The 22497-nt window shown below is 42.6% G+C and overlaps 1 protein-coding gene across 2 annotated transcripts in view; it reads left to right on the forward strand.

The window, feature by feature from the left end:
- Nucleotides 1-22497, forward strand: part of LOC110499073 (rab11 family-interacting protein 3) — a 124781-nt gene that overhangs the window by 16652 nt on the left and 85632 nt on the right. The gene's annotated exons all lie outside the window — the stretch shown is intronic.

Genomic DNA, 22497 nt, shown 5'->3' on the forward strand with positions numbered 1-22497 from the left:
CACCGATCCTACACCACATTTCACAGTGGGTGCAAGACACTGTGGCTTGTAAGTCTCTTCAGGTCTCACACCCACTGTGAAATTTGGTGGAGGATCGGTGATGATCTGTGGGTACCTCAGCAAGGCTGGACTCGTGGAAATGTGTCTTTGTGAAGGACTCATGAATCAAGCCACATACAAGGTTGTCCTGGAAGAAAACTTGCTTCCTTCTGCTCTGACAATGTTCCCCAACTCTGAGGATTGGTTTTTCCAGCGGGACAATGCTCCATGCCACACAGCCAGGTCAATCAAGGTGTGGATGGAGGACCACCAGATCCAAGACCCTGTCATGGCCAGCCCGATCTCCAGACCTGAACCCCATTGAAAACCTCTGGAATGTGATCAAGAGGAAGATGGATGGTCACAGGCCGTGCTACTAGAATTTTTGAGCCAGGAGTGGCATAGACTGGTGTAGAGCATGCCAAGACGCATGAAAGCTGTGATTGAAATTCAGGGTTATTCCACCAAATATTGGTTTCTGAACTCTTCCTAAGTTAAAACATTAGTATTGCGTTGTTTAAAAGTGAATATGAACTTAGGGTTTTGGGCCGGAAGGGTGGTTTTGGGCCGGAAGGGTGGCTTCGGCTCTCGCCAGAGTTAGGATCTTCAGGCCGCCTGGGTTGCGACCGACCTGCTCCATCCCCCCTTTCCCCGTTAGGTATGGCTGCATGGCACACCCCCGTTCCCCGTTAGGCACGACCGCATGGCGCACCCCCAATATCAAGGTGCACATGGGCCTATTTATATCATGAATATGAATTCAGAGGGCAGAAATTATTAAATATTAAAGCAGCTTGATTTTTCAAGCTTTTCAAACATTCATAGATGACCAGCATGGTAAAATAATATAAACTGTGGTTATAGAGTGTGCAACCGGTCAGCATTTTAGGAGTAAATTCCGTTGGCTTTTCATAGCATTCAGAGATCAAGACAGCGTGTGCGAGAGAGAGAGAGAGAGGATCGTAACACACAGTAACGCATGGAATATAGCAATACGTTTAATATGCAATGCAGATCACCTCCTATTACCCTTCTCAGAGTTTTAAGAATTGTGCGTGTTCAGTTATTTGTGACATTGTGGCATTTAAAGCACATTGAGATTGAGATTGAGATTTTCACTGAATATCCGTTTGGGTATTGGTTAGACTACAATTAGGGTGTGAAAATGTTAGGATTATTTTGCTCTTAGTACTGTAGCCTACTCCCGACCGGTCACGTTGTACAGCGCCATATTTTCCTAACGGAAACCCTGAGGGTTTCATTTGAAGTTTTTCTTGGAATAGAAACACCATAATATTAATCAAATTAATCCCATATACTATGTTCTTACAAAAGGTTTTAAATTCTCTAGTACAAACAATATTAAAGACTGTCAAATGCTTCTCAAAGATACCCTCTGGTGATCAGACTATCACTAACTAGCATTAATGGCAACAATGGCTGACACTTAAATAACGTGCCAAGGTGTGCTGCAGTATGACGCAACCTTTACAGGAAGAACCACTGTACAGAAATGGTTTGTCGAGATTGGTGTGAAAGAACTTGACTGGCTTGCACAGAGCCCTGACCTCAACCCCATCGAACACCTTTGGGATGAATTGGAACGCTGACTGTGAGCCAGGCCTAATCGCCCAACATCAGTGATGACCTCACGTCCAGGCTCTGGCTGGACCACTAATGGACATTCAGAGACTTGTCCCGAAGCCACTCCTGTGTCGTCTTGGCTATGTGCTGAGGGTCATTGTCCTGTTGGAAGGTGAACCTTCACCCCAGTCTGAGGTCCTGAGTGCTCTGGAGCAGGTTTTCATCAAGGATCTCTCTGTACTTTGCTCCATTCATCTTTCCTTTGATGCTGACGAGTCTCCCAGTCCCTGCCGCTGAAAGACATGATGCTAAGGAGTGGCTTCCATCTGGCCACTCTACCATAAACGCCTGATTGGTGGAGTGCTGCAGAGATGGTTGTCCTTCTGGAAGGTTCTTCCATCTCCACAGAGGACCTCTGAAGCTCTGCCAGAGTGACCATTGGGTTCTTGGTCACCTCCCTGACCAAGGCACTTCTCTCCCGATTGCTCAGTTTGACCTCTAGGAAAGGTCTTGGTGGTTCCAAACTTCTTCCATTTTAAGAATGATGGAGGCCACTGTTCTTGGGGACCTTCAGTGCTGCAGACATGTTTTGGTACCCTTCACCAGATCTGTGCCTTTACACAGTTCTATCTCGGAGCTCTACTGACAATTCCTTCGACCTCATTGATTGGTTTTTGCTCTGACATTAATTGTCAACTGTGGGACCTTATATAGACAGGTGTGTGCCTTTCCAAATCATGTCCAATCAATTGAATTTACCAAAGGTAAATTTACCAACAATAATGTTGTAGAAACATCTCAAGGATGATCAATGGAAACAGGATGCACATCGACAACAGCCACCCTCGAAGCAGCGTAACCCATGCAGAGCAAGGGGAACAACTACTCCAATTCTCAGCAAGTGACGTTTGAAACGCTATTAGCGCGCACCCCGCTAACTAGCTAGCCATTTCACATCACATCGTTACACCAGCCTAATCTCGGGAGTTGATAGGCTTGAATTCATAAACAGCAGAGCTGCTGGCAAAACGCACGAAATTGCTTTTTGAATGAATGCTTATGAGCTTGCTGGTGCCCACCATCCCTCAGTCAGACTGCTCTATCAATTCATAGACTTAATTATAACATAATAACACACAGAAATACGAGCCTTAGGTCATTAATATGGTCGAATCCGGAAACTATAATCTCGAAAACAAAACATTTATTCTTTCAGTGAAATACAGAACTGTTCCGTATTTTATCTAACGGGTGGCATCCATCAGTCTAAATATTCCTGTTACATTGCACAACCTTCAATGTTATGTCATAATTACGTAAAATTCTGGCAAATTAGTTCGTAATGAGCAAGGCGGCCCAAACTGTTGCATATACTCTGTAGACTCTGCATGCAATGAACGCAAGAGAAGTGACACAATTTCACCTGTGTCACGCGGGACTAGGTGGGTGTGCAGGAATCAGACGCAGAGAGAGAGTAACGGAGTAAAGTGCTTTACTATTGCACACCAAACTGATAAGCCCAATACAATACAGGGCGCAGGACACTATACCAGACAACCCAAAACCACAGGGTGTCCAGTATAGAAAATAAAATACACTACGAACTAATATGTACACACGTAACAAAAGACAATCCCGCACAAAACAAGGGCGGGTCAAACTACTACATATAGGGAAGCTAATTAAACCAAAATACACACAGGTGAAACTAATAAGACAAAACCAACAGACAAACGAAAAAGGGATCGTAGCGGCTAGTAGGACGGTGACGACGACCGCCGAGCACCGCCCGAACAGACAGGGGAGCCAACTTCGGCAGAAGTCGTGACAACCTGGTTAATATTGCCTGCTAACCTGGATTTATTTTAGCTAAATATGCAGGTTTAAAAATATATATTTCTGTGTATTGATTTTAAGAAAGGCATTGATGTTTATGGTTAGGTACACGTTGAAGCAACGACAGTCCTTTTTCGCGATTGCGCACTGCATCGATTATATGCAATGCAGGACACGCTAGATAAACTAGTAATATCATCAACCATGTGTAGTTATGATTGATTAAGTTTAATGCTAGTTAGCAACTTACCTTGGCTTCTTACTGCATTCGCGTAACAGAAGGGCTCCTCTTGAGGCAGGTGGTGAGAGCGTTGGACTAGTTAACCGTAAGGTTGCAAGATTGAATCCCTGAACTGACAAGGTAAAAATCTGTCTTTCTGCCCCTGAACAAGGCAGTTAATCCACCGTTCCTAGGCCGTCATTGAAAATAAGAATGTGTTCTTAACTGACTTGCCTAGTTAAATAAAGATTAAATTAAGGTGTAAAGGTTTTTTTTTTTTTTTTTACATTTGGGCAAAATCGGCATCCTAAATTACCGATTTCCGATTGTAATGAAAACTTGAAATCGGCCCTAATTAATCGGCCATTCCGAATAATCGTCGACCTCTAGTCCTAACCTATATACAGATAATGCTTGGTTATTCCCTCCTTGCTCAGCGGTAATCCAACCTTCTCAGTAATGAGGTTGCAGAAATGCATTGCTCTTTCTGGTGTCTGCACCATAATTCATGTGAATGAGTGAGATGCCATGCCATAAACAAAATATAGTCCATAAAGGCATTAAGCATAACAGTGTGGGCCTATAAAGTTTGTTTATAGCAACTTATCTTCTCTATGTGGTACAGTGCCTTGCGAAAGTATTCGGCCCCCTTGAACTTTGCGACCTTTTGCCACATTTCAGGCTTCAAACATAAAGATATAAAACTATTTTTTTGTGAATAATCAACAACAAGTGGGACACAATCATGAAGTGGAACGACATTTATTGGATATTTCAAACTTTTTTAACAAATCAAAAACTGAAAAATTGGGCGTGCAAAATTATTCAGCCCCCTTAAGTTAATACTTTGTTGCGCCACCTTTTGCTGCGATTACAGCTGTAAGTCGCTTGGGGTATGTCTCTATTAGTTTTGCACATCGAGAGACTGACATTTTTTCCCATTCCTCCTTGCAAAACAGCTCGAGCTCAGTGAGGTTGGATGGAGAGCATTTGTGAACAGCAGTTTTCAGTTCTTTCCACAGATTCTCGATTGGATTCAGGTCTGGACTTTGACTTGGCCATTCTAACACCTGGATATGTATATTTTTGAACCATTCCATTTTTAGTGGTGTACTTTATGTAATGGATCATTGTCTTGTTGGAAGACAAATCTCCGTCCCAGTCTCAGGTCTTTTGCAGACTCCATCAGGTTTTCTTCCAGAATGGTCCTGTATTTGGCTCCATCCATCTTCCCATCAATTTTAACCATCTTCCCTGTCCCTGCTGAAGAAAAGCAGGCCCAAACCATGATGCTGCCACCACCATGTTTGACAGTGGGGATGGTGTGTTCAGCTGTGTTGCTTTTACGCCAAACATAACGTTTGCATTGTTGCCAGAAAGTTCCATTTTGGTTTCATCTGACCAGAGCACCTTCTTCCACGTTTGGTGTGTCTCCCAGGTGGCTTGTGGCAAACTTTAAACAACACTTTTTATGGATATCTTTAAGAAATGGCTTTCTTCTTGCCACTCTTCCATAAAGGCCAGATTTGTGCAATATACGACTGATTGTTGTCCTATGGACAGAGTCTCCCACCTCAGCTGTCGATCTCTGCAGTTCATCCAGAGTGATCATGGGCCTCTTGGCTGCATCTCTGATCAGTCTTCTCCTTGTATGAGCTGAAAGTTTAGAGGGACGGCCAGGTCTTGGTAGATTTGCAGTGGTCTGATACTCCTTCCATTTCAATATTATCGCTTGCACAGTGCTCCTTGGGATGTTTAAAGCTTGGGAAATCTTTTTGTATCCAAATCCGGCTTTAAACTTCTTCACAACAGTATTTCGAACCTGCCTGGTGTGTTCCTTGTTCTTCATGATGCTCTCTGCGCTCTGAGACTATCACAGTGCAGGTGCATTTATACGGAGACTTGATTACACACAGGTGGATTGTATTTATCATCATTAGTCATTTAGGTCAACATTGGATCATTCAGAGATCCTCACTGAACTTCTGGAGAGAGTTTGCCTCAGTAATATATATATATATATATATATATATATATTACACACACACATTATCCGTTATTTAACTAGGCAAGTCAGTTAAGAACAAATTCTTATTTTACAAGCCTACCGATGGAACTGTGGGTTAACTGCCTTGTTCAGGGGCAGAACGACAGATTTTAACCTTGTCAGCTCTGGGATTCAATCCAGCAACCTTTCAGTTACAATGATCTAACCACTAGGCTACCTGCCACCCCTAAATAGTTAAGGCCGATTCCAGCCTTACTGAGGCACCCCCAGATCATCACCGATCCTACACCACATTTCACAGTGGGTGCAAGACACTGTGGCTTGTAAGTCTCTTCAGGTCTCACACCCACTGTGAAATTTGGTGGAGGATCGGTGATGATCTGTGGGTACCTCAGCAAGGCTGGACTCGTGGAAATGTGTCTTTGTGAAGGACTCATGAATCAAGCCACATACAAGGTTGTCCTGGAAGAAAACTTGCTTCCTTCTGCTCTGACAATGTTCCCCAACTCTGAGGATTGGTTTTTCCAGCGGGACAATGCTCCATGCCACACAGCCAGGTCAATCAAGGTGTGGATGGAGGACCACCAGATCCAAGACCCTGTCATGGCCAGCCCGATCTCCAGACCTGAACCCCATTGAAAACCTCTGGAATGTGATCAAGAGGAAGATGGATGGTCACAGGCCGTGCTACTAGAATTTTTGAGCCAGGAGTGGCATAGACTGGTGTAGAGCATGCCAAGACGCATGAAAGCTGTGATTGAAATTCAGGGTTATTCCACCAAATATTGGTTTCTGAACTCTTCCTAAGTTAAAACATTAGTATTGCGTTGTTTAAAAGTGAATATGAACTTAGGGTTTTGGGCCGGAAGGGTGGTTTTGGGCCGGAAGGGTGGCTTCGGCTCTCGCCAGAGTTAGGATCTTCAGGCCGCCTGGGTTGCGACCGACCTGCTCCATCCCCCCTTTCCCCGTTAGGTATGGCTGCATGGCACACCCCCGTTCCCCGTTAGGCACGACCGCATGGCGCACCCCCAATATCAAGGTGCACATGGGCCTATTTATATCATGAATATGAATTCAGAGGGCAGAAATTATTAAATATTAAAGCAGCTTGATTTTTCAAGCTTTTCAAACATTCATAGATGACCAGCATGGTAAAATAATATAAACTGTGGTTATAGAGTGTGCAACCGGTCAGCATTTTAGGAGTAAATTCCGTTGGCTTTTCATAGCATTCAGAGATCAAGACAGCGTGTGCGAGAGAGAGAGAGAGAGGATCGTAACACACAGTAACGCATGGAATATAGCAATACGTTTAATATGCAATGCAGATCACCTCCTATTACCCTTCTCAGAGTTTTAAGAATTGTGCGTGTTCAGTTATTTGTGACATTGTGGCATTTAAAGCACATTGAGATTGAGATTGAGATTTTCACTGAATATCCGTTTGGGTATTGGTTAGACTACAATTAGGGTGTGAAAATGTTAGGATTATTTTGCTCTTAGTACTGTAGCCTACTCCCGACCGGTCACGTTGTACAGCGCCATATTTTCCTAACGGAAACCCTGAGGGTTTCATTTGAAGTTTTTCTTGGAATAGAAACACCATAATATTAATCAAATTAATCCCATATACTATGTTCTTACAAAAGGTTTTAAATTCTCTAGTACAAACAATATTAAAGACTGTCAAATGCTTCTCAAAGATACCCTCTGGTGATCAGACTATCACTAACTAGCATTAATGGCAACAATGGCTGACACTTAAATAACGTGCCAAGGTGTGCTGCAGTATGACGCAACCTTTACAGGAAGAACCACTGTACAGAAATGGTTTGTCGAGATTGGTGTGAAAGAACTTGACTGGCTTGCACAGAGCCCTGACCTCAACCCCATCGAACACCTTTGGGATGAATTGGAACGCTGACTGTGAGCCAGGCCTAATCGCCCAACATCAGTGATGACCTCACGTCCAGGCTCTGGCTGGACCACTAATGGACATTCAGAGACTTGTCCCGAAGCCACTCCTGTGTCGTCTTGGCTATGTGCTGAGGGTCATTGTCCTGTTGGAAGGTGAACCTTCACCCCAGTCTGAGGTCCTGAGTGCTCTGGAGCAGGTTTTCATCAAGGATCTCTCTCTACTTTGCTCCATTCATCTTTCCTTTGATGCTGACGAGTCTCCCAGTCCCTGCCGCTGAAAGACATGATGCTAAGGAGTGGCTTCCATCTGGCCACTCTACCATAAACGCCTGATTGGTGGAGTGCTGCAGAGATGGTTGTCCTTCTGGAAGGTTCTTCCATCTCCACAGAGGACCTCTGAAGCTCTGCCAGAGTGACCATTGGGTTCTTGGTCACCTCCCTGACCAAGGCACTTCTCTCCCGATTGCTCAGTTTGACCTCTAGGAAAGGTCTTGGTGGTTCCAAACTTCTTCCATTTTAAGAATGATGGAGGCCACTGTTCTTGGGGACCTTCAGTGCTGCAGACATGTTTTGGTACCCTTCACCAGATCTGTGCCTTTACACAGTTCTATCTCGGAGCTCTACTGACAATTCCTTCGACCTCATTGATTGGTTTTTGCTCTGACATTAATTGTCAACTGTGGGACCTTATATAGACAGGTGTGTGCCTTTCCAAATCATGTCCAATCAATTGAATTTACCAAAGGTAAATTTACCAACAATAATGTTGTAGAAACATCTCAAGGATGATCAATGGAAACAGGATGCACATCGACAACAGCCACCCTCGAAGCAGCGTAACCCATGCAGAGCAAGGGGAACAACTACTCCAATTCTCAGCAAGTGACGTTTGAAACGCTATTAGCGCGCACCCCGCTAACTAGCTAGCCATTTCACATCACATCGTTACACCAGCCTAATCTCGGGAGTTGATAGGCTTGAATTCATAAACAGCAGAGCTGCTGGCAAAACGCACGAAATTGCTTTTTGAATGAATGCTTATGAGCTTGCTGGTGCCCACCATCCCTCAGTCAGACTGCTCTATCAATTCATAGACTTAATTATAACATAATAACACACAGAAATACGAGCCTTAGGTCATTAATATGGTCGAATCCGGAAACTATAATCTCGAAAACAAAACATTTATTCTTTCAGTGAAATACAGAACTGTTCCGTATTTTATCTAACGGGTGGCATCCATCAGTCTAAATATTCCTGTTACATTGCACAACCTTCAATGTTATGTCATAATTACGTAAAATTCTGGCAAATTAGTTCGTAATGAGCAAGGCGGCCCAAACTGTTGCATATACTCTGTAGACTCTGCATGCAATGAACGCAAGAGAAGTGACACAATTTTACCTGTGTCACGCGGGACTAGGTGGGTGTGCAGGAATCAGACGCAGAGAGAGAGTAACGGAGTAAAGTGCTTTACTATTGCACACCAAACTGATAAGCCCAATACAATACAGGGCGCAGGACACTATACCAGACAACCCAAAACCACAGGGTGTCCAGTATAGAAAATAAAATACACTACGAACTAATATGTACACACGTAACAAAAGACAATCCCGCACAAAACAAGGGCGGGTCAAACTACTACATATAGGGAAGCTAATTAAACCAAAATACACACAGGTGAAACTAATAAGACAAAACCAACAGACAAACGAAAAAGGGATCGTAGCGGCTAGTAGGACGGTGACGACGACCGCCGAGCACCGCCCGAACAGACAGGGGAGCCAACTTCGGCAGAAGTCGTGACAACCTGGTTAATATTGCCTGCTAACCTGGATTTATTTTAGCTAAATATGCAGGTTTAAAAATATATATTTCTGTGTATTGATTTTAAGAAAGGCATTGATGTTTATGGTTAGGTACACGTTGAAGCAACGACAGTCCTTTTTCGCGATTGCGCACTGCATCGATTATATGCAATGCAGGACACGCTAGATAAACTAGTAATATCATCAACCATGTGTAGTTATGATTGATTAAGTTTAATGCTAGTTAGCAACTTACCTTGGCTTCTTACTGCATTCGCGTAACAGAAGGGCTCCTCTTGAGGCAGGTGGTGAGAGCGTTGGACTAGTTAACCGTAAGGTTGCAAGATTGAATCCCTGAACTGACAAGGTAAAAATCTGTCTTTCTGCCCCTGAACAAGGCAATTAATCCACCGTTCCTAGGCCGTCATTGAAAATAAGAATGTGTTCTTAACTGACTTGCCTAGTTAAATAAAGATTAAATTAAGGTGTAAAGGTTTTTTTTTTTTTTTACATTTGGGCAAAATCGGCATCCTAAATTACCGATTTCCGATTGTAATGAAAACTTGAAATCGGCCCTAATTAATCGGCCATTCCGAATAATCGTCGACCTCTAGTCCTAACCTATATACAGATAATGCTTGGTTATTCCCTCCTTGCTCAGCGGTAATCCAACCTTCTCAGTAATGAGGTTGCAGAAATGCATTGCTCTTTCTGGTGTCTGCACCATAATTCATGTGAATGAGTGAGATGCCATGCCATAAACAAAATATAGTCCATAAAGGCATTAAGCATAACCAGTGTGGGCCTATAAAGTTTGTTTATAGCAACTTATCTTCTCTATGTGGTACAGTGCCTTGCGAAAGTATTCGGCCCCCTTGAACTTTGCGACCTTTTGCCACATTTCAGGCTTCAAACATAAAGATATAAAACTATTTTTTTGTGAATAATCAACAACAAGTGGGACACAATCATGAAGTGGAACGACATTTATTGGATATTTCAAACTTTTTTAACAAATCAAAAACTGAAAAATTGGGCGTGCAAAATTATTCAGCCCCCTTAAGTTAATACTTTGTTGCGCCACCTTTTGCTGCGATTACAGCTGTAAGTCGCTTGGGGTATGTCTCTATTAGTTTTGCACATCGAGAGACTGACATTTTTTCCCATTCCTCCTTGCAAAACAGCTCGAGCTCAGTGAGGTTGGATGGAGAGCATTTGTGAACAGCAGTTTTCAGTTCTTTCCACAGATTCTCGATTGGATTCAGGTCTGGACTTTGACTTGGCCATTCTAACACCTGGATATGTATATTTTTGAACCATTCCATTTTTAGTGGTGTACTTTATGTTTTGGATCATTGTCTTGTTGGAAGACAAATCTCCGTCCCAGTCTCAGGTCTTTTGCAGACTCCATCAGGTTTTCTTCCAGAATGGTCCTGTATTTGGCTCCATCCATCTTCCCATCAATTTTAACCATCTTCCCTGTCCCTGCTGAAGAAAAGCAGGCCCAAACCATGATGCTGCCACCACCATGTTTGACAGTGGGGATGGTGTGTTCAGCTGTGTTGCTTTTACGCCAAACATAACGTTTGCATTGTTGCCAGAAAGTTCCATTTTGGTTTCATCTGACCAGAGCACCTTCTTCCACGTTTGGTGTGTCTCCCAGGTGGCTTGTGGCAAACTTTAAACAACACTTTTTATGGATATCTTTAAGAAATGGCTTTCTTCTTGCCACTCTTCCATAAAGGCCAGATTTGTGCAATATACGACTGATTGTTGTCCTATGGACAGAGTCTCCCACCTCAGCTGTCGATCTCTGCAGTTCATCCAGAGTGATCATGGGCCTCTTGGCTGCATCTCTGATCAGTCTTCTCCTTGTATGAGCTGAAAGTTTAGAGGGACGGCCAGGTCTTGGTAGATTTGCAGTGGTCTGATACTCCTTCCATTTCAATATTATCGCTTGCACAGTGCTCCTTGGGATGTTTAAAGCTTGGGAAATCTTTTTGTATCCAAATCCGGCTTTAAACTTCTTCACAACAGTATTTCGAACCTGCCTGGTGTGTTCCTTGTTCTTCATGATGCTCTCTGCGCTCTGAGACTATCACAGTGCAGGTGCATTTATACGGAGACTTGATTACACACAGGTGGATTGTATTTATCATCATTAGTCATTTAGGTCAACATTGGATCATTCAGAGATCCTCACTGAACTTCTGGAGAGAGTTTGCCTCAGTAATATATATATATATATATATATATTACACACACACATTATCCGTTATTTAACTAGGCAAGTCAGTTAAGAACAAATTCTTATTTTACAAGCCTACCGATGGAACTGTGGGTTAACTGCCTTGTTCAGGGGCAGAACGACAGATTTTAACCTTGTCAGCTCTGGGATTCAATCCAGCAACCTTTCAGTTACAATGATCTAACCACTAGGCTACCTGCCACCCCTAAATAGTTAAGGCCGATTCCAGCCTTACTGAGGCACCCCCAGATCATCACCGATCCTACACCACATTTCACAGTGGGTGCAAGACACTGTGGCTTGTAAGTCTCTTCAGGTCTCACACCCACTGTGAAATTTGGTGGAGGATCGGTGATGATCTGTGGGTACCTCAGCAAGGCTGGACTCGTGGAAATGTGTCTTTGTGAAGGACTCATGAATCAAGCCACATACAAGGTTGTCCTGGAAGAAAACTTGCTTCCTTCTGCTCTGACAATGTTCCCCAACTCTGAGGATTGGTTTTTCCAGCGGGACAATGCTCCATGCCACACAGCCAGGTCAATCAAGGTGTGGATGGAGGACCACCAGATCCAAGACCCTGTCATGGCCAGCCCGATCTCCAGACCTGAACCCCATTGAAAACCTCTGGAATGTGATCAAGAGGAAGATGGATGGTCACAGGCCGTGCTACTAGAATTTTTGAGCCAGGAGTGGCATAGACTGGTGTAGAGCATGCCAAGACGCATGAAAGCTGTGATTGAAATTCAGGGTTATTCCACCAAATATTGGTTTCTGAACTCTTCCTAAGTTAAAACATTAGTATTGCGTTGTTTAAAAGTGAATATGAACTTAGGGTTTTGGGCCGGAAGGGTGGTTTTGGGCCGGAAGGGTGGCTTCGGCTCTCGCCAGAGTTAGGATCTTCAGGCCGCCTGGGTTGCGACCGACCTGCTCCATCCCCCTTTTCCCCGTTAGGTATGGCTGCATGGCACACCCCCGTTCCCCGTTAGGCACGACCGCATGGCGCACCCCCAATATCAAGGTGCACATGGGCCTATTTATATCATGAATATGAATTCAGAGGGCAGAAATTATTAAATATTAAAGCAGCTTGATTTTTCAAGCTTTTCAAACATTCATAGATGACCAGCATGGTAAAATAATATAAACTGTGGTTATAGAGTGTGCAACCGGTCAGCATTTTAGGAGTAAATTCCGTTGGCTTTTCATAGCATTCAGAGATCAAGACAGCGTGTGCGAGAGAGAGAGAGAGAGGATCGTAACACACAGTAACGCATGGAATATAGCAATACGTTTAATATGCAATGCAGATCACCTCCTATTACCCTTCTCAGAGTTTTAAGAATTGTGCGTGTTCAGTTATTTGTGACATTGTGGCATTTAAAGCACATTGAGATTGAGATTGAGATTTTCACTGAATATCCGTTTGGGTATTGGTTAGACTACAATTAGGGTGTGAAAATGTTAGGATTATTTTGCTCTTAGTACTGTAGCCTACTCCCGACCGGTCACGTTGTACAGCGCCATATTTTCCTAACGGAAACCCTGAGGGTTTCATTTGAAGTTTTTCTTGGAATAGAAACACCATAATATTAATCAAATTAATCCCATATACTATGTTCTTACAAAAGGTTTTAAATTCTCTAGTACAAACAATATTAAAGACTGTCAAATGCTTCTCAAAGATACCCTCTGGTGATCAGACTATCACTAACTAGCATTAATGGCAACAATGGCTGACACTTAAATAACGTGCCAAGGTGTGCTGCAGTATGACGCAACCTTTACAGGAAGAACCACTGTACAGAAATGGTTTGTCGAGATTGGTGTGAAAGAACTTGACTGGCTTGCACAGAGCCCTGACCTCAACCCCATCGAACACCTTTGGGATGAATTGGAACGCTGACTGTGAGCCAGGCCTAATCGCCCAACATCAGTGATGACCTCACGTCCAGGCTCTGGCTGGACCACTAATGGACATTCAGAGACTTGTCCCGAAGCCACTCCTGTGTCGTCTTGGCTATGTGCTGAGGGTCATTGTCCTGTTGGAAGGTGAACCTTCACCCCAGTCTGAGGTCCTGAGTGCTCTGGAGCAGGTTTTCATCAAGGATCTCTCTCTACTTTGCTCCATTCATCTTTCCTTTGATGCTGACGAGTCTCCCAGTCCCTGCCGCTGAAAGACATGATGCTAAGGAGTGGCTTCCATCTGGCCACTCTACCATAAACGCCTGATTGGTGGAGTGCTGCAGAGATGGTTGTCCTTCTGGAAGGTTCTTCCATCTCCACAGAGGACCTCTGAAGCTCTGCCAGAGTGACCATTGGGTTCTTGGTCACCTCCCTGACCAAGGCACTTCTCTCCCGATTGCTCAGTTTGACCTCTAGGAAAGGTCTTGGTGGTTCCAAACTTCTTCCATTTTAAGAATGATGGAGGCCACTGTTCTTGGGGACCTTCAGTGCTGCAGACATGTTTTGGTACCCTTCACCAGATCTGTGCCTTTACACAGTTCTATCTCGGAGCTCTACTGACAATTCCTTCGACCTCATTGATTGGTTTTTGCTCTGACATTAATTGTCAACTGTGGGACCTTATATAGACAGGTGTGTGCCTTTCCAAATCATGTCCAATCAATTGAATTTACCAAAGGTAAATTTACCAACAATAATGTTGTAGAAACATCTCAAGGATGATCAATGGAAACAGGATGCACATCGACAACAGCCACCCTCGAAGCAGCGTAACCCATGCAGAGCAAGGGGAACAACTACTCCAATTCTCAGCAAGTGACGTTTGAAACGCTATTAGCGCGCACCCCGCTAACTAGCTAGCCATTTCACATCACATCGTTACACCAGCCTAATCTCGGGAGTTGATAGGCTTGAATTCATAAACAGCAGAGCTGCTGGCAAAACGCACGAAATTGCTTTTTGAATGAATGCTTATGAGCTTGCTGGTGCCCACCATCCCTCAGTCAGACTGCTCTATCAATTCATAGACTTAATTATAACATAATAACACACAGAAATACGAGCCTTAGGTCATTAATATGGTCGAATCCGGAAACTATAATCTCGAAAACAAAACATTTATTCTTTCAGTGAAATACAGAACTGTTCCGTATTTTATCTAACGGGTGGCATCCATCAGTCTAAATATTCCTGTTACATTGCACAACCTTCAATGTTATGTCATAATTACGTAAAATTCTGGCAAATTAGTTCGTAATGAGCAAGGCGGCCCAAACTGTTGCATATACTCTGTAGACTCTGCATGCAATGAACGCAAGAGAAGTGACACAATTTCACCTGTGTCACGCGGGACTAGGTGGGTGTGCAGGAATCAGACGCAGAGAGAGAGTAACGGAGTAAAGTGCTTTACTATTGCACACCAAACTGATAAGCCCAATACAATACAGGGCGCAGGACACTATACCAGACAACCCAAAACCACAGGGTGTCCAGTATAGAAAATAAAATACACTACGAACTAATATGTACACACGTAACAAAAGACAATCCCGCACAAAACAAGGGCGGGTCAAACTACTACATATAGGGAAGCTAATTAAACCAAAATACACACAGGTGAAACTAATAAGACAAAACCAACAGACAAACGAAAAAGGGATCGTAGCGGCTAGTAGGACGGTGACGACGACCGCCGAGCACCGCCCGAACAGACAGGGGAGCCAACTTCGGCAGAAGTCGTGACAACCTGGTTAATATTGCCTGCTAACCTGGATTTATTTTAGCTAAATATGCAGGTTTAAAAATATATATTTCTGTGTATTGATTTTAAGAAAGGCATTGATGTTTATGGTTAGGTACACGTTGAAGCAACGACAGTCCTTTTTCGCGATTGCGCACTGCATCGATTATATGCAATGCAGGACACGCTAGATAAACTAGTAATATCATCAACCATGTGTAGTTATGATTGATTAAGTTTAATGCTAGTTAGCAACTTACCTTGGCTTCTTACTGCATTCGCGTAACAGAAGGGCTCCTCTTGAGGCAGGTGGTGAGAGCGTTGGACTAGTTAACCGTAAGGTTGCAAGATTGAATCCCTGAACTGACAAGGTAAAAATCTGTCTTTCTGCCCCTGAACAAGGCAATTAATCCACCGTTCCTAGGCCGTCATTGAAAATAAGAATGTGTTCTTAACTGACTTGCCTAGTTAAATAAAGATTAAATTAAGGTGTAAAGGTTTTTTTTTTTTTTTACATTTGGGCAAAATCGGCATCCTAAATTACCGATTTCCGATTGTAATGAAAACTTGAAATCGGCCCTAATTAATCGGCCATTCCGAATAATCGTCGACCTCTAGTCCTAACCTATATACAGATAATGCTTGGTTATTCCCTCCTTGCTCAGCGGTAATCCAACCTTCTCAGTAATGAGGTTGCAGAAATGCATTGCTCTTTCTGGTGTCTGCACCATAATTCATGTGAATGAGTGAGATGCCATGCCATAAACAAAATATAGTCCATAAAGGCATTAAGCATAACCAGTGTGGGCCTATAAAGTTTGTTTATAGCAACTTATCTTCTCTATGTGGTACAGTGCCTTGCGAAAGTATTCGGACCTTTTGCCACATTTCAGGCTTCAAACATAGAGATATAAAACTGTATTTTTTTGTGAATAATCAACAACAAGTGGGACACAATCATGAAGTGGAACGACATTTATTGGATATTTCAAACTTTTTTAACATATCAAAAACTGAAAAATTGGGCGTGCAAAATTATTCAGCCCCCTTAAGTTAATACTTTGTTGCGCCACCTTTTGCTGCGATTACAGCTGTAAGTCGCTTGGGGTATGTCTCTATTAGTTTTGCACATCGAGAGACTGACATTTTTTCCCATTCCTCCTTGCAAAACAGCTCGAGCTCAGTGAGGTTGGATGGAGAGCATTTGTGAACAGCAGTTTTCAGTTCTTTCCACAGATTCTCGATTGGATTCAGGTCTGGACTTTGACTTGGCCATTCTAACACCTGGATATGTATATTTTTGAACCATTCCATTTTTAGTGGTGTACTTTATGTTTTGGATCATTGTCTTGTTGGAAGACAAATCTCCGTCCCAGTCTCAGGTCTTTTGCAGACTCCATCAGGTTTTCTTCCAGAATGGTCCTGTATTTGGCTCCATCCATCTTCCCATCAATTTTAACCATCTTCCCTGTCCCTGCTGAAGAAAAGCAGGCCCAAACCATGATGCTGCCACCACCATGTTTGACAGTGGGGATGGTGTGTTCAGCTGTGTTGCTTTTACGCCAAACATAACGTTTGCATTGTTGCCAGAAAGTTCCATTTTGGTTTCATCTGACCAGAGCACCTTCTTCCACGTTTGGTGTGTCTCCCAGGTGGCTTGTGGCAAACTTTAAACAACACTTTTTATGGATATCTTTAAGAAATGGCTTTCTTCTTGCCACTCTTCCATAAAGGCCAGATTTGTGCAATATACGACTGATTGTTGTCCTATGGACAGAGTCTCCCACCTCAGCTGTCGATCTCTGCAGTTCATCCAGAGTGATCATGGGCCTCTTGGCTGCATCTCTGATCAGTCTTCTCCTTGTATGAGCTGAAAGTTTAGAGGGACGGCCAGGTCTTGGTAGATTTGCAGTGGTCTGATACTCCTTCCATTTCAATATTATTGCTTGCACAGTGCTCCTTGGGATGTTTAACCTCTCTGATCTCCCCATCCCGGATCCGGTATCAGGAATACAGACTCAAGCTCATTACCATAACGCAACGTTAACTATTCATGAAAATCGCAAATGAAATGAAATAAATATGCCATCTCTCAAGCTTAGCCTTTTGTAAACAACACTGTCATCTCAGATTTTCAAAATATGCTTCTCAACCATAGGAAAACAATTATTTGTGTAAAAGTAGCTAGCTAGCGTAGCATTTAGCGAAGCCTTCAAATAAAATAATTTACCTTTGAAGAACTTCGGATGTTTTCAATGAGGAGACTCTCAGTTAGATAGCAGATGCTCAGTTTTTCCAAAAAAGATTAATGTGTATTAGAAATAGCTCCGTTTTCTACATTCCATTTGGCTACCAAAAAAAAAACGCAAATTCAGTCCTCAAAACGCGAACTTTTTTCCAAATTAACTCCATAATATCGACTGACAACATGGCAAACGTTGTTTAGAATCAATCCTCAAGGTGTTTTTCACATATCTCTTCAATGATATATCGTTCGTGGAAGCATGGTTTCTCCCCTCAATCAAATGGAAAAATACCAGCACCTGGCTTTGCGCACCGATTTCCACGCAGGACACCAGGCGGACACTTGGAAAATGTAGTCTCTTATGGTCAATCTTCCAATGATATGCCTACAAATACGTCACAATGCTGCTAAGACCTTGGGGGAACGACAGAAAGTGTAGGCTCATTCCTTGCGCAATCACAGCCATATAAGGAGACAATGGAAAACAGAGCTTCAGAGATTCTGCTCATTTCCTGGTTGACGCATCATCTTGTTTTCGCCTGTAGAATGAGTTCTGGGGCACTTACAGACAATATCTTTGCAGATTCTGAAACTTCAGAGTGTTTTCTTTCCAAAACGGTCAATAATATGCATAGTCGAGCATCTTTTCGTGACAAAATATTGCGCTTAAAACGGGAACGTTTTTTATCCAAAAATGAAATAGCGCCCCTAGAGATCCAAGAGGTTAAAGCTTGGGAAATATTTTTGTATCCAAATCCGGCTTTAAACTTCTTCACAACAGTATCTTGGACCTGCCTGGTGTGTTCCTTGTTCTTCATGATGCTCTCTGCGCTTTTGACGGACCTCTGAGACTATCACAGTGCAGGTGCATTTATACGGAGACTTGATTACACACAGGTTGATTGTATTTATCATCATTAGTCATTTAGGTCAACATTGGATCATTCAGAGATCCTCACTGAACTTCTGGAGAGAGTTTGCTGCACTGAAAGTAAAGGGGCTGAATAATTTTGCACCCCCAATTTTTCAGTTTTTGATTTGTTAAAAAAGTTTGAAATATCCAATAAATGTCGTTCCACTTCATGATTGTGTCCCACTTGTTGTTGATTCTTCAAAAAAATACAGTTTTATATCTTTATGTTTGAAGCCTGAAATGTGTCAAAAGGTCGCAAAGTTCAAGGGGGCCGAATACTTTCGCAAGGCACTGTAAATGTTGTAAATGTTGTCGTTCCTTGTAGCTTTTTATTTTGCCTGTAAGCTTCACAAATAATTGTATTTTCCTTGTGGTGAAAGCTCTTGGCAAGTCTCTTGTGTGTAACCAAAAATGTTTCACAAGTAGGTCTGAGCAGAGGAGAATTCATTTCTAGCCTAGTTAACTTCACACTGCTCGGCCTGTATAGGACATTCCCTGAATTGATCATTGTAGATGGGTGAAGAAATTGCATGTATGGTGTGATATCAGATATCTGATATTTGCATTGTTATCGTGATCCTTTAATGGGGTTGGGGTTGAATGCAAATCCCATCCCAGATTTATTCCAGGAAGAGGAGCTAGTGATCTTGTGGTGTGACAATCAGGCAACAGTGTGGCTGAGTGGGAGGAGAGAACAGTGAACAAGAAGAGGACAGATAATACAGTGCCTTCAGAAAGTATACACACCCCTTGACTTTTTCAAAATTTTGTTGTGTTTCAGCTTGAATTTAAAATGGATTAAATATAGGTTTTTTGTCACTGGCCTACACACAATACCCCATGATGCCAAAGTGGATTCATGTTTTTAATTTTTTTATTGCTACAAATTAATTAAACATGAAAAGGGGACGACTTGAGTCTAAGTATTTAATCCCTTTTGTCATGGCAAGCCTAAATAAGTTGAGGAGTAAAAATGTGCTTAACAAGTCACATAATAAGTTGCATGGACTCCCAACTGTGTGCGATAATAGTGATTAAAGCTGCAATATGTAAATGTTTGGGCGACCTGTCCAAACTCAAATAGAAATGTTATAGATCTGTCATTCTCATTGAAAACAAGTCTAAGAAGCGGTATCTTTTCTATGTGCTTTTTATGTGTTTCCCTTAAGTTTAGTTTTTTTACTTTCAGTTTTGTACACTAGCTTCAAACGGCTGAAAATAAAATATTTTTGGTTATGGAAAAGATATTTCACAGCAATGGTAGAATGATTCTCTACACTATTCTTGCTTATTTTGTCACATAAACTGAAATTAAGCGAATAATTCTAATTTTAGTATCCAGGAAATGGCGGCATGATTTCTGCATAGTGCATATTTAAGGTTTTTGAATGACTACCTCATCTCTGTACCCCTCACATACAATTATCTGTAAGGTCCCTCAATCGAGCAGTGAATTTCAAAGACCAGTTTTTGTTTTTGCAATGCCTCGTAAAGAAAGGCACCTATTGGTAGATGGGTGCTGGTCTCACCCACTCTCTTACTCGAGGTGTGAAGAGAGGTGTTTCCTGTGTGTTATAGTGACCCTGCCCTCAGGTCGACTGGCCAAAGGGAATCAAGTAAAAAGCTCCATTGCGGGGGAACACCCACTCTCACCTCTGAAATGTCAAACTCCATCTCATTCTCTGCTGTTAAAATATCTGCAACCGCTTTAAACGACCCATTTATTCACTACCACCCACCCCCTGGTCAACCTAATTTATGGAAGATTTGCATAGCAGAGATGGGGAGCAGGAAGGGCTTGACTGTAACATTTAACCTGAACTCTTACATAATTTTAGTGTTAAACCACAAAACAAGGCAAACCGCTCCCATCTCACCTCTATAACGTCAGCTGAGTTTAATCGACTAGCTGGAAACATATGTCGGTCTATCACCTTGAGGGCTGTAAATCTCAGTCAATCGACAGTTTGCTAAGAGTTTCAGCTGCTCCCGCTCTGTAGTCGTGGCCAAAAGTTTTGAGAATGACACAAATATTAATTTTCACAAAGTCTGCTGCCTCAGTTTGTATGATGGCAATTTGCATATCCTCCACAATGTAATGAAGAGTGATAAGATGAATTGCAATTAATTGCAAATTCCCTCTTTGCCATGCAAATGAACTGAATCCCCCCAAAACATTTCCACTGCATTTCAGCCCTGCCACAAAAGGACCATCTGACATCATGTCAGTGATTCTGTCGTTAACACAGGTGTGTCAATCATGGTTAACTGCAAGGAAATACATGCCGTCATCATTGCTTTGCACAAAAAAGGCTTCACAGGCAAGGATATTGCTGCCAGTAAGATTGCACCTAAATCAACCATTTATCGGATCATCAAGAACTTCAAGGAGAGCGGTTCAATTGTTGTGAAGAAGGCTTAAGGGCGCCCAAGAAAGTCCAGCAAGCGCCAGGACCGTCTAAAGTTGATTCAGCTGCGGGATCGGGGCACCACCAGTACAGAGCTTGCTCAGGAATGGCAGCAGGCAGGTGTGAGTGCATCTGCATGCACAGTGAGGCGAAGACTTTTGGAGGAAGGCCTGGTGTCAAGAAGGGCAGCAAAGAAGCCACTTCTCTCCAGGAAAAACATCAGGGACAGACTGATATTCTGCCAAAAGTACAGGGATTGGATGGCTGAGGACTGGGGTAAAGTAATTTTCTCTGATGAATCTCCTTTCTGATTGTTTGGGGCATCTGGAAAAAAGCTTGTCCGGAGAAGATAAGGTGAGCGCTACCATTAGTCCTTTTCCAGCATGACGGAGCACCTTGCCATAAGGCAAAAGTGATAACTCAGTGGCTCGGGGAACAAAACATTGATATTTTGGGTCCACGGCCAGGAAACTCCCCAGACCCTAATCCCATTGAGAACTTGTGGTCAATCCTCAAAAACAAACAAAAACCCACAAATTCTGACAAACTCCAAGCATTGATTATGCAAGAATGGGCTGCCATCAATCTGGATGTGGCCCAGAAGGTAATTGACAGCATGCCTGGGCGGATTGCAGAGGTCTTGAAAATGAATGCTCAACACTGCAAATATTGACTCTGCAAATATTTAATATTTGCATCAACTTCATGTAATTGTCAATAAAAGCTTTTGACACTTATGAAATGCTTGTAATTATACTTCAGTATTCCATAGTAACATCTGACAAATATCTAAAGACACTGAAGCAGCAAACTTTGTGGAAATTAATATTTGTGTAATTCTCAAAACTTTTGGCCACGACTGTAAGCTGTTAGAGATGGAGCTCACATTTTCTAAGCAGAATGACTGTTTGGATGTATGTAACCGATTCAAAAGTGCAAAACAGGAATGCCTATTAAAAAAATGCAAAAACCAATCAGGGTTGTACTTTGGTTTTGTGTCATCTATTCTCATGTTGAAGTTGAAGGTTTTCCCAAGGCCTACGCTTGTGTTTTGCCCACAAACTTCCCTACCCTCCCAGCTAATTGTAAATGATACATGCATGGAATGACACCGTAATGAGTATGGGACATTTTTAATCGCAACATGCCGCACTTGTATCTCTCATTTCTAGGAAAAGCCTGATCATATTCTGGGTTGCCAAGGGCGCCACGGTTAAAGCTCCAGGGAACGACTTTTAAACTTAACCCCCCAAAAATGTAAGAATTTGGGTCACAACTAGAAGTGATTATTCTTCTGAGCTTATTCTTAAGAAACCAAAACAATGAAGTGCATTCCAAACATTCCAAGACAATGTCTATAATGCTATAATGTCTACAATGCTCTTGAGGTCTATGCCAAATACATCATTGGGGTGTAAAGCACACACACTTGTTGGCCTATCTCCCTGGATACCACCTCACTTGTTGCCAGGTTACCCGGGGAATGGATGTGGGACATCAAATAAATGATTGATTGTACAGTGTCCTGTCATTTGAGTGCCGGGTTAGGTGCACACTGTGTCTTT

The sequence above is a fragment of the Oncorhynchus mykiss genome, chromosome 20 (assembly GCF_013265735.2).
Source record: "Oncorhynchus mykiss isolate Arlee chromosome 20, USDA_OmykA_1.1, whole genome shotgun sequence".
NCBI lineage: Eukaryota > Metazoa > Chordata > Actinopteri > Salmoniformes > Salmonidae > Oncorhynchus > Oncorhynchus mykiss.